This window comes from Schistocerca piceifrons, chromosome 6, assembly GCF_021461385.2.
Source record: "Schistocerca piceifrons isolate TAMUIC-IGC-003096 chromosome 6, iqSchPice1.1, whole genome shotgun sequence".
In the NCBI taxonomy this organism is placed as follows: domain Eukaryota; kingdom Metazoa; phylum Arthropoda; class Insecta; order Orthoptera; family Acrididae; genus Schistocerca; species Schistocerca piceifrons.
In genome coordinates this window covers 45,992,857-46,005,108 of record NC_060143.1, presented here as the reverse complement: position 1 = coordinate 46,005,108, position 12,252 = coordinate 45,992,857, and the positions used below count along the sequence as shown (strand labels likewise).

Here is a 12,252-nt window from a genome sequence, read left to right as displayed (position 1 = left end):
TAAACTGACATACGACTGGGAGAGTGGTGTGCTGCCACATGCCCCTCCATATCCGCATCCAGTAACGCTTGTGATATGGCGGCCAGTCGGTACCATTGGGCCTTCCAAGGCCTGCTCGGACGGAGTTTTAGTTCTGCAACAGTTAGCTGCCTGTCCTGTTTTACCAGTCTGTCCAGCCTACGACATCCGGCTGATGTAATGAGAGCTGACTAGTGGGTGTACAACTATGATTATAAAATGTACATTATTAAGTTTATCTATGTATATATATCTATCTATTATTATTATTATTGTTAACTTAATGTGTACATGTGTAGTTCATTCCTTTTTTATTTACTGTTTACCACTACTGCTACAACGCAATATGTGCTCCCCTTTTGTGTAAGCCACCGTACGCCACTGAGTTATCGTCTTTATCTTCAGTTTCATTTATGACCACAACAACAATAGTTTTAACATCTGATGCGTTATTTCCTAATCCTCTCCCATTTCGTGTGGGTACTTTAAACCAACTTAATGAAGCAAAATCTTCCGTTTTTGTCGTCTTTAGTTCAACTTAGGTGCAGTTACTTTCAGTTCTGCTTGTCGTCGCTCCTGCTTTCGTGCATAAGAGAAACAACATGTTTATGCGCGCTTTGACTGACTGCGAATGCGCAAAAATTGAGCGACAACAAGCTCAGTAGTAAAAAATTGCACCTAACAAATAATAAATAGTGAACATACAACTTGTGTAGTAGCACATTAATGCTGTTTTGCACTGGGCATGTGCAGCTTCCAAAACTCAGTCGCTGTGTTTATGATGTGCTAATAAATATTTAAACATGTTTTACACTAGATGGAGATGGGCGAAACTTTTATTGCAAAAAATAAAAAATATAAAGAAAGGCTAGTGCTGTATTTCTTAAAGTAAGTTCGTAAAAACCCGCTCGTTTAGCTGCGTTCGTTTACACGACCGCTTCCTGGGCGGGGAGGTACTCCGGCCCTGATCGAATCCGCTAGGCAGAATAACGGCGTGGGATCGTCGTGCTGCTCATCCTGGATGTGGTTTTTATACGGTTTTCCACATCCCATTGGGTGCATACAGGGCTGATTCCGGTGTTACAGCCCATATAGACGCTACGCAAACAAACTGAGCACTTCGTCGCACTTGCGTATAGAATTTTCTCTATATACAGACAGAAATGGTTCACTACTTCTGACTGAGTGGGTTAATAGGAAATAGATGACCTTAGCTGTTTGGCGCACTTAAACACTCAGTGAGAATCAGAGTATTCTAAATCCAAATAATCTTTCTTCGTTCACATTTCAGGTTATGTGATTTGTTCATATAAATGGACAGATGTGCAGTATATCATTTACTTCAATTACTGATCTGTTTCCTTAAGGAATAGAGAGATCTGTTTTCAGAACATTCTGCCGTACATTTAATAAATACTTGAAGAACGTTACTCTTTACCGTCAACAACTCCTGATAATATTTCTTTACTGAATAACCAGTTTCGATCCATGAACCATTATCAGATTCTTTGTCTAGGTTAATGTGTGTGTAGGCGTTACGTTGAGAGACAAAACCAAAATTAGCAAAATATTCATCAAGGGAGCGAAATTTATTAAGCTTTATCAGTATCTGAAGGTAACTCCTACATATGCACGGATCAAAGTAAAAATGTCTGATGATGCTCCGTGGAACGAAACTGGTTGTCCAGTACAGTACTTTTTTCAGAGGCTCTTGGTGGTAAATCATTACATTCTTCAACGCAGGAATCGTTAAAATGTTAAAGTAACAATCGACTCCAGTGCACAATTCTATATTTCTGATGCATGCTGAACTTCATTAATTTCTTTTAAAGCTATGAAGCCGGAAAGAAAAAGAAGAATTAATGTCTAATATTCCACCGAATGGAAAATATAACCAAATAGCACAAGGAAGTAAACTGCGCTCCTTTCAAAGGAAATTTACCGGCTTTCGCCTTGATTATTTTTAGGAAACAAGAGGAAACGAAAATCTGGATCAGCTTAATGTCCATCCTTCAGAATTCTAGGCAACCGAACCACCGCCACTCCTAATATTTGCTTCCGGGTCTGTAACATTTTCGTGTCTGGACCGTATTCATAGCTATGCAACAGTACTTAGTATGTATCACCACGAAAAAATAAAAAAATTACATGATTAGTTGCTTAATTTGTTTTTCAGGTGCTACGTAATGGCATCTCAGCACCATAGTACGGTACCAAACCGTTTGAGTAGCAAAACCAGAATCGGTCATCTCCAGTTTATCACAGGGCTGTGTTACTTTGTTCTGAGTCCGCTAACAATGTGCTACCGTACTGTGGAGTGGTCATCTCAATGTGTTCACAATTGCCCACTCGTACCTGCAAATAAGAAAAAATAACAGTTGCATTAAATAGTTTTTTAGGGGTGACAATAAAAACTTCGTTATTTTACCTCATATTCTGTCTGGAAATTCCATGAAATACAATATTTTCCGTCGTTTGCGATGGTTTTTTCAATCTCACGAGCCGTAATTTTATGTTGCCTGATTCAGTGAAATATATTTTGATGACATGTGGTAATCGTTTTAGGAAATTGTAAACATGTATCCTGTCAATCGTTCTGTGCTGTCTAATATTTTTATAATTCTTTGCAACTAAAAGTTTTATTGTATTTTTTGAATATTTCCGATTTTTATCGTCATTGGTTTTTATTTGTAGTTCTTGCACTTCATGTGGGAGCTACTGTTTGTGCAGTATGGTATACGCTAATATTTAATCTTTACACTGATGTGATTTTAAATCGAGCGGTTCTAGGCGCTACAGCCTGGAATCGCGCGACCGCTACGGTCGCAGGTTCGAACCCTGCCTCGGGCATGGATGTGTGTGATGTTCTTAGGTTAGTCAGGTTTAAGTAGTTCTAAGTTCTAGGGGACTGATGACCTTAGAAATTAAGTCCCATAGTGCTCAGAGCCATTTGATTTTAAATATTTTTCTAGTTTCGATTTTTATCAGTCACTGTTCTAATGGAATGTACAGTATTATGACTTAGTTATTAGAATCCAGATAGAATATTATCGATCCTGACTTAATGTGTAAGTTTTTTCACTATAATATGACCCTATTTAGCATCTCTGTGGCCTAATGTTGACCGAAAGAGGATGAAAGTGTATGAAGCGAGTTTTTGCCATAATACAGCCTTGTATACTGACAAACTAGTTCTCTTCATTACCTCGGGCAGGTTTTATTCAAATTCAAACGGTTCAAACGACTCTGAGCACTGTGGGACTTAACATATGAGGTCATCAGTCCCCTAGAACTTAGAACTACTTAAACCTAACTAACCTAAGGATATCACGCACATCCATGCCCCAGGCAGGATTCGAACCTGCGACCGTAGCAGTCTCGTCGTTCCGGACTGAAGGGCCTAGAACCGCTCGCCCACAACGGCCGGCAGGTTTTATTCGTTTGTGCCCCAGCAGTGTATAATTTTGTACTTTTTGATTTTTTAAAATTTATTTTCTCTTGTTTACTATGACCCCTTTGCATAGGAATTTTACCTGCAAGTTTAAGCAAGATATTTTATAAGGCATCACTGTCTGTCATGTTTCTTTGTGATTATAACTGGAAACTTACTAGCGCCTACATGCGCTATTTGCTGAGGGCTGCGTATAATAGCGTGTACAGCTTGTACTTCTTTTTGTCCTGCACTATGTGTACAGCCGGGAGCATGAGCAACTATATTTCCTCCGTATTTACTGTGTGTTACATCTAGGTAGGCTTGATTCCCTGTGGACGGCGTCGCATATCTGACAAGGTAATCTGCTGCCTAGTCATATATATATATATATATATATATATATATATATATATATATATATATATATATACGTACTTCATGTCAGACTAAGCCGATTATTTGCTTTTAAATACTTCTTGGCTATTCTCTTGGTGAAGTGTTTAATAGAAAATCGCGCAAAGCCTTTAAAAAACAAAACTTAGCAAGGGTACCTACCTGCTGGGGCTTTCATGTATTTTAGTCGCTGTTTCCCGTGCATTTCACATCTTCCGTATCAGTAACTTGTTTTTATATATGTTTAAATTTTTTTGAGTATGTCTTGGGCTTAAGATTGTTCACTGGCTTTTCTCAGCCATATTCAGGTATATCTTACTCTCATCGTATTACCGCACAGTGGTTTTACAAATTCTGTCCACAGAGGTTTCCTGCTCGGACGTTTCTATGCGTGACTTCCTGTTGTGCTTAACTTCGTAAGTTGTTTTATTTTTCTTGATAGTCCAAGTTTGGTAAATCGGGGTCACGCCATTCGACCGAAAGGCAGAATTTTTTCTCGCAAGCCAATCTGAAGGTGCCTTGTATAAGGCTAAACGCATCATTGGAGGATAAATGAAATGAAAATATCCATTTTTGCAGTCAAGATTGTTTGTTCTTTCATATTGATTTAATTGACTCCTCTGACCACGCTGTAAATATATTTTAATATTTTTCAGATTTTACTTCACATTATCTATTTCGGGATATCTTTCTCCCTCATCAGACTCTCTGGAACTTAAGTAGATCGATCGAAACAAGATACGGCTGACTATCACTGTACAGGATATAGGCGTGTATCTCCGTCGTCGGTCTGTTGTAAAATTTTGTAACACGTTTACGCTCGAGTGTTATGACATTTCTGCAGACCGGAAACCTCGTCTGTAGGGATAAAAATGGCTTCCGAAAACCATGACAGCTTGCAACCATACTCGCTCAGTTCGTCACGAGACACGGACAGCATTTTATTTCGGTTACCAGACTGATGCCGTGCTCCTTGACTTCTGGAGGGCGTTCGATACTATGCCACACTGCCAGCTGATGTAGAAACTATTAGTTTGATGCATTAAGTTCGTAGCGTTTTTGTTTTGTATATCAGAAATCCGGTTACTGTAGGTTTATTTACCGATTGTCAGTTTTTATTTGCAATTCACTGTTGCTATTTGAGTTTACATATTGCCATTGGGAGATTCCGTGTGCAGTGTGGATACTAGAAAATGGAGTATCAAGTGGTGAATTCGGAACATTTTCGACATAATATTCTGTTTCGATTCAGTACATGGTTGGCAGTAATGGAGGAAGCCACAAACATTTGCGCCTCGTTTTAACTAGGGTTAACTGCTCTGAGCATTCAGGAAGACCTTCGGGGTTTGAGGAAGGTCGTTTAAACGCTTTAATCCACAATGATCCATGTCACTGTAATCGAGAACGAACAAATATGATGAACTGTGAACATTCCGGCATCGCTCGTCATTTGTATGAAACGGGTAAGGTTCAAAACTCGGGTGTTTAGTTGCTGCGTGCCTTAAGGGGACACAGTCGCGAGGGAACTCCCATAAGGAATCAATGCTAAAACGAGCAAACGTCAGGTACACTTTCTGAAGTAACTAATCGAGATAAAGACCTGAAACGTTTACAGTGTACAGCTGAAACATCATTCTCAAATCACACAAAATGGTTAGTGTATTTTATATATTTCATGAGTAATCCTTTTGTTTTGTTCTATGAGACAAAAAATTTAAACTTTTCTAAACACCTTGGAGCTTGTAAATTTGTTCTTTTTATCACTACTGGTCTATTTTTTATCTAATTAATCATCGTTGTATTAACAAGAGACACTGTAAGTCTGATGTCTGTTGCAATCATAGTTTTTGAGAAAAGTGTACCAGAAGGTCAAAAAATTTAGTTTTGAGAAAAATGGTATTAAAGTTTTACATACAAGAAAGTAATGTACAATGTCATACAGACACACTTTTAAAACATTCCAGGGCTATACTGTGGCTCAGCTTCTTGATCTTTACCCTCATTTCTTCTTTTCTTTGATCTTCTGGCTATCCTGGCCTCCTTTGTAGCATTTCCTGCAGAAATATCAGCATAACGGCTACGGTCTATGTCAATTTGACACACCAGCATTGAAGCACATCACTGCATCATGAACACCAAATTTTAGTGTTTCTTTTCTAACGAAAACAGTTTTTGGTAGCCTTGTCCAAATGACAGAATTCAAACTTTCATTTGGGTTTTGAGTTTTTCCATGGAGACACTTTTTCAAGAGCTCTTGTTGGCTAAGGTCTCTGAAAATGGGTTTCGCAACTAGCAGGATTTTTTCTGGAGTTGAATGTTTGTGCTTATAGCTGGAACATGTAGCTGGGTTGTTGAATTTGCACCAGCTGTCAGGTCCCCGTGGGCAAAAGTTATCTTGTGGTTCCTCATCTGTTGAAATTTTATGAAAGAATGTAGCCCAGATAGCTCTCCTCATTGCTTCTACATTGTTGCAGTTATTTCTAATGGCCATACCATAATAAGTCTGGATCCGAATTATTTCAGCCTTTGTCAGGCCCCCTTTACCACCTAACTTTTTTTCCTTACATATCTTTAGAAGTCGTGATCCCATTCTTTTCTGTATATGTCCCATAGATTCCAGTTTATTAATTTAGACTCTAGGCCCATAAGGTTTATCTTCTACCACTTTCTGATAAGCCTTACTGTCGCCGTCCCCAAGATAGTCTGTATAGAGGATACCTCTTGACTGCAGAGACCTTTTGAAAATGTTAGCAACACCTGCCACTTCCATGCATCTACTAGAACCATCATAGTCCTTTTTTGCACACGTGTTGTACAGTGGGATTTTTGCTACATATGTCACAGAACTTAGTAATAGTTTCAATATCCAGAACCTTCCAAGTACCAAAAGAAGTTGCTGACACAATGCCATTTAGAGATGTATGCCCACGTTTCTGCCAACTGCCATCAAAACCAGCAGAAATTTGCCTTGGGTCGGATTTCGTATCATTCAACTGGACTGATTCTTTGGCTGCTTTCAACATTGTAGATTCACTTACCTCAGCTACAACTGCACCAATAGTCTTGTTGTAAACATCAAACTTCCTTGGAGGTGGAGGAATGTTCATCACTGCACACAGAACAACACCTGCACTTCGCCCTTTTCCAATAGATCTAAGTGCATACACTAATCTTACATTGTTTTCGTACACTCTGCTTCTTGTTACGTGGGATGACATTGTATTGGCAGTACAGCTACATTCCAAACATGTCAAAACTAAATTACAAACTATTCCCTTGGTTTTCACCACATCTTCGTGCAAAGTAACGTTTCCACCAAAGTTTTTACAATTTGTGTGTTTTTCGATAAGTTCACGTAATAACCTCATGGAGATCAGAATGTTTGTGTCAGTAACAACAGAAACACTGTTCGCACCACATATTGCATTGTCACGCATTTGAGAGGCACTTCGAAAACCGGCAGCACCTACAAGCTTCCTGCTTGAAGCACTGACACTCGCACTAACTTCACTTTCAATATTATTTTCTGCCCTCTGTTCAAAACTAGCAGTTTCGCGGTTTATTTTTACATATTTATTTCCACAAAACTTAGGCTTATATCCAAACTTCCGTATTCTACCCATTGTGTTTCACAAAGTCATTACATTTGTATCACCAAAACGTAAACAACTAGTATGAAGAAACTGACAAACGATAGTCGACGATGCAGACAGGCTGGCAAACATCAGAATATCAATTCTCTCTTGCAACCCAAGTAGAGAGTATTTATATCCCTGGAACATAAATGATTGTTGTACTATAGTCAATGCTGACTACTGCACAAGACACAGCAAAAATGGACGTGGCGCTAGTTACCATGATTCACGAGCAAATTAATAACTCCGAATCTAATAATCAGATTTGTATGAAACAAACGGCATTTTGTAGCCAAATAATTGGAGCATAGATTAAGACCAAAAGAAAATCAATGTTTTTGAGCCTGTTCGCGACTGTGTCCCCTTAAGCCAAAATACGAAAATCAGTGGCTGGTCATACGTGCATATCTGCTAGCTAGCTGTCAATTGGCTCGTACACAACTCTGAACATTCCTATCTTGTACCGTTACTGGCGAGGGAAAATGGTGTCTTTATGCTAACGTAAGGTGTGGTGTCACCGCCAGACACCACACTTGCTAGGTGGTAGTTTTAAATCGGCCGCGGTCCATTAGTACATGTCGGACCCGCGTGTCGCCACTGTGTGATCGCAGACCGAGCGCCACCACAAGGCAGGTCTCGAGATACGGACTAGCACTCGCCCCAGTTGTACAGACGATTTTGCTAGCGACTACACTGACGAAGCCTCGCTCATTTGCAGAGCAGATAGTTAGAATAGCCTTCAGCTAAGTCAATGGCTACGACCTAGCAAGGCGCCATTAGTAACATTGCATGCATCTAAAGAGTCTCACTTGTATCGCCACAATCTCCAGATGTACCAAAAGGATGGATTAAAGTTAAGTATTCCAGAAGCTACGTACTTTTCTTTATAGCATTCATTACGTATCCTGTTTCAGACCTCACGCCATCCTGCTTTAGCTTAGCGCGTGCCTTTCGGCTTCCTCTCATTATGTCTAGGCTGTCTTGTCTAGACACAAAATAACGAAAAGAAAGAAATGGCTGAGCCCAAATAAAGCATTAAGTCTCTATACGAAGACCTGCGCACATCCGCAAAAGATAATGTTCCGCATCTCCTGGAACTGTGACGGTGTGGTGTACAACCAATTACTTCCCCCAGTTGTAGCCATCGCTGTCGACATTATTGTCAACAAATGAGACGTCTTGCAGACGCAGTCCAAGAATAACGACCAGGAAAACTGCGTGAAGAGATGCTACTCCACTACAACCCCCGCCTGCATTTTATCAGATACAAAAAAACATTATAGAGAAGCTGGTTTGGGAAGTCATTCTGCACCTACTTGATTTCTTCGCCTCAAAACCACGTATTTCTACAATCGCAGAACCCAAAATTTACCCGATCGTTGGCAGACTGTTGTAAATAGTGAAGCTTCTCTTGTGTGTGTGTGTAGTGTTTATTTAACTTATGAAAAAACATTACGAACTAATGCAGCAACCTAATACAACAAACACAGCGCAGCGTGTCATTCCGAATGGAGAGAAATTTTCAGACGAAAAGCTAACTTCGCGTATTCATCAAGGGAGTGTTGTAGAACCACAACCTTTCGCAGTACGTGTATATGACCTAACGGATGACGTCAGAAGCTCCATGACGCTTTTGTGGCTGACACGTCTGTGTATAAAAAAATAGCAACGTTAGAAAATTGTACCAAAATGCAAGAAGACCTGCAGAAGGTCGAAGATTGGTGCAATAATTGGCAGTTGAAAAAAAAAAGAAAGAATAATAAAAGGCTGGAGCTACTTCTTGATCTGGGATCATAGGATGGATATAGGGAGGAAATAGAAAAGAGCCGTGGATTTCGTGAAGGTTTCATTTTGTTAGCTCCAAAGCGCCACGGACTTGGTCAGCCTAGCCAGCGGCAACAGCCACAGGAGAGGCGTTCTCCATCATGATGTGGTTGGCTGTCAAACTGTTGAGAGATTACTCTTCTAAATGAGCCAGGCAGACACAGTCCGTACTTTCAGTGAGCACTAAAAATTTGATGTTACTGATGAGAGTGTCACTACAGCAGAGTTACTAAATATAGTTTTCCTAAATTTCTTCACCAAAGACGACGAAGTAAGTATTTCGGAATCTGAATCAACATCAACTGCCAAGCTGAGTAACTAAAAAGTGCACTACTGGCCATCAAAATTGCTACACCAAGACGCAGGTGATAAACGGGTATTCATTGGACAGATGTACTATACTAGAACTGACATGTGATTACATTTTCACGCAATTTGGGTGCATAGATCCTGAGAAATCAATACCCAGAACAACCACCTCGGGCCGTAATAACGGCCTTGATACGCCTGGGCATTGAGTCAGACAGAGCTTGGATGGCGTGTACAGGTACAGCTGTCCATGCAGCTCCAACACGATACTACAGTTCATCAACAGTAGTGACTGGCGTATTGTGACGAGCCAGTTGCTCGGCCACCATTGACCAGACGTTTCCAGTTGGTGAAAGATCTGGAGAATGTGCTGGCCAGGGCGGCAGTCGAACATTTTCTGTATCCAGAAACGCCCGCACAGGGCCTGCAACATGCGGTCGTGCATTATCCTGCTAAAATGTAGGGTTTCGTAGGTATCGAACGAAGGGTACAGCCACGGGTCGTAACACATCTGAAATGTAACGTCCACTGTTCAAAGTACCGTCAATGCAACCAAGAGGTGACCGAGACATGTAATAAACTGCACTCCATACCATCACGCCGGGTGATACGCCGGTATGGCGATGACATATTCACGCTTCCAATGTGCGTTCACCGCGACGGCGCCAAACGCGGATGTGACCATCATGATGCTGTAAACAGAACCTGGATTCATCCGAAGAAATGACGTTTTGCCATTCGTGCAGCCAGGTTCGTCGTTGAGTACACCATCGCAGGCGCTTCAGTCTGTGATGCAGCGTTAAGGGTAACCGCAGCCATGGTCTCCGATATGATAGTCCATGCTGCTGCAAACGTCGCCGAACTGTTCGTGCAGATGGTTGTTGTCTTGCAAACGTCCCCATCTGTTGACTGAGGGATCGAGACGTGGCTGCACGATCCATTACAGCTATGCGGATAAGATGCTTGTCATCTCGACTGCTAGTGATACGAGGCCGCTGGGATCCAGCACGGCGATCCGTATTACTCTCCTGAAGCCACCGATTTCATATTCTGCTAACAGTCATTGGATCTCGACCAACGCGAGCAGCAATGTCCTGATATGATTAACCGCAATCGCGATAGGCTACAATCCAATCATAATCAAAGTCGGAAACATGATGGTACGCATTTCTCCTGCTTACACGAGGTATCACAACAGCGTTTCACCAGGCAACGCCGGTCAACTGCTGTTTGTGTATGAGAAATCGGTTGGGAACTTTCCTCATGTCGGCACGCTGTAGATGTCGCCACCGGCGCCAACCTTGTGTGAATGCTCTGAAAAGCTAATCATTTGCATATCACAGCACATTCTTCCTGTCGGTTAAATTTCGCGTCTGTAGCGTGTCATCTTCGTGGTGCGACAGTTTTAATGGCCAGTAGTAGATACTAACGGTGTAGCAAAGTAACTTAAGCCGCTTAGTCTTAAATTCAAGGCATCCGATCCAGCTTCCGTGCCAACCACGTTTCCTTTTAGAGTATGCTAAACCAATACCTCCATCATTAGTAACAACGTGTAACAGCTCGTTCGTTCGAAGATCCCTATCTAATGATTGGTAAGCTGCATAACTCACACCAATAAGCAGGAAAATAGGGGTAATCCACTGAATTAAAGACCCATACCGCTAATGTCGATGTGCAGTTGGAATCTGGAACATGTACTGTGTTTTTGTATTATGATTACCTCAAAGAAAACGATTTATTGACAAACATCCAACACGGATTCAGTAAATATCGTTCTTGTGAAACATAACTAGCTTGTTATTCTCACGAAGTAGTGAGTGTTATCGCTACGGGATGTCCAACTGATACCATTTATTTAGATCGCCCGAAAGTGGGTACAGGATAAATCACAGAAATAAGAACGCTGTAAATTCAACTTAATACTTAGGGATTACCGTTACGAATAACTTAAATAGGAACTATCACGCAGATAATGTTGCAGGAGAAGGAATAAAACGATTCTGATTTATTGGCAGAACATTTCGAAGATGCATCAGTTCTCCTAAAGACTTTGTTTACGCAAGGCTTGGCCGCCCTCTTCTGGAATATATGTGTCCTGTGAGAGATCTGCATGAGACAGGATTGGCGGAGAAAATCGAAAAAAGTCCAAAGAAGTGCAATTCGTTTTGTATTATGAGAAAATAAGGGAGACAGTGTCACAAATATGATACACTAACTGCTCTGGCAGTCATGAAAACCAAGAGTTTTCGTTGCGGTAGAACCTTCTCATGAATGTTCAGTCAGGAACTTCCCCTCAGAGTGCCAGACAATTACTTGTGAATTGCAGAGTAATCATGTAGACGTAGACGTATACTGCTTCCTCCTATGTACACCTCGAGAATATGTCACACCAAGGTAAAACGAGAGAGATTCTAGCTCACACAGAGGATTAACAACCATTGTTCTTCCTGCAAACCATTACCGACTGCGACAGCATAGGGGCAAGTGACAGTGCCAACGAAAGTACCCACCGCCCCACGCCATAAAGTGGTGCCCCACACAATAAAGTGGCTTGAGGAGGGTAGATGTCGGTTTAGATATAGATGTGGTTTGAGAATTGTGGATTAGATCAACAGACAGGCTTCCACAATGGATATACAT

General features: G+C 41.0%; 1 protein-coding gene across 1 annotated transcript in view; it reads left to right on the top strand.

Annotated features, from left to right (window-relative positions):
• LOC124803136 (carbonic anhydrase 2-like) overlaps positions 1–12,252 on the top strand; it is a 148,041-nt gene that overhangs the window by 116,979 nt on the left and 18,810 nt on the right. The gene's annotated exons all lie outside the window — the stretch shown is intronic.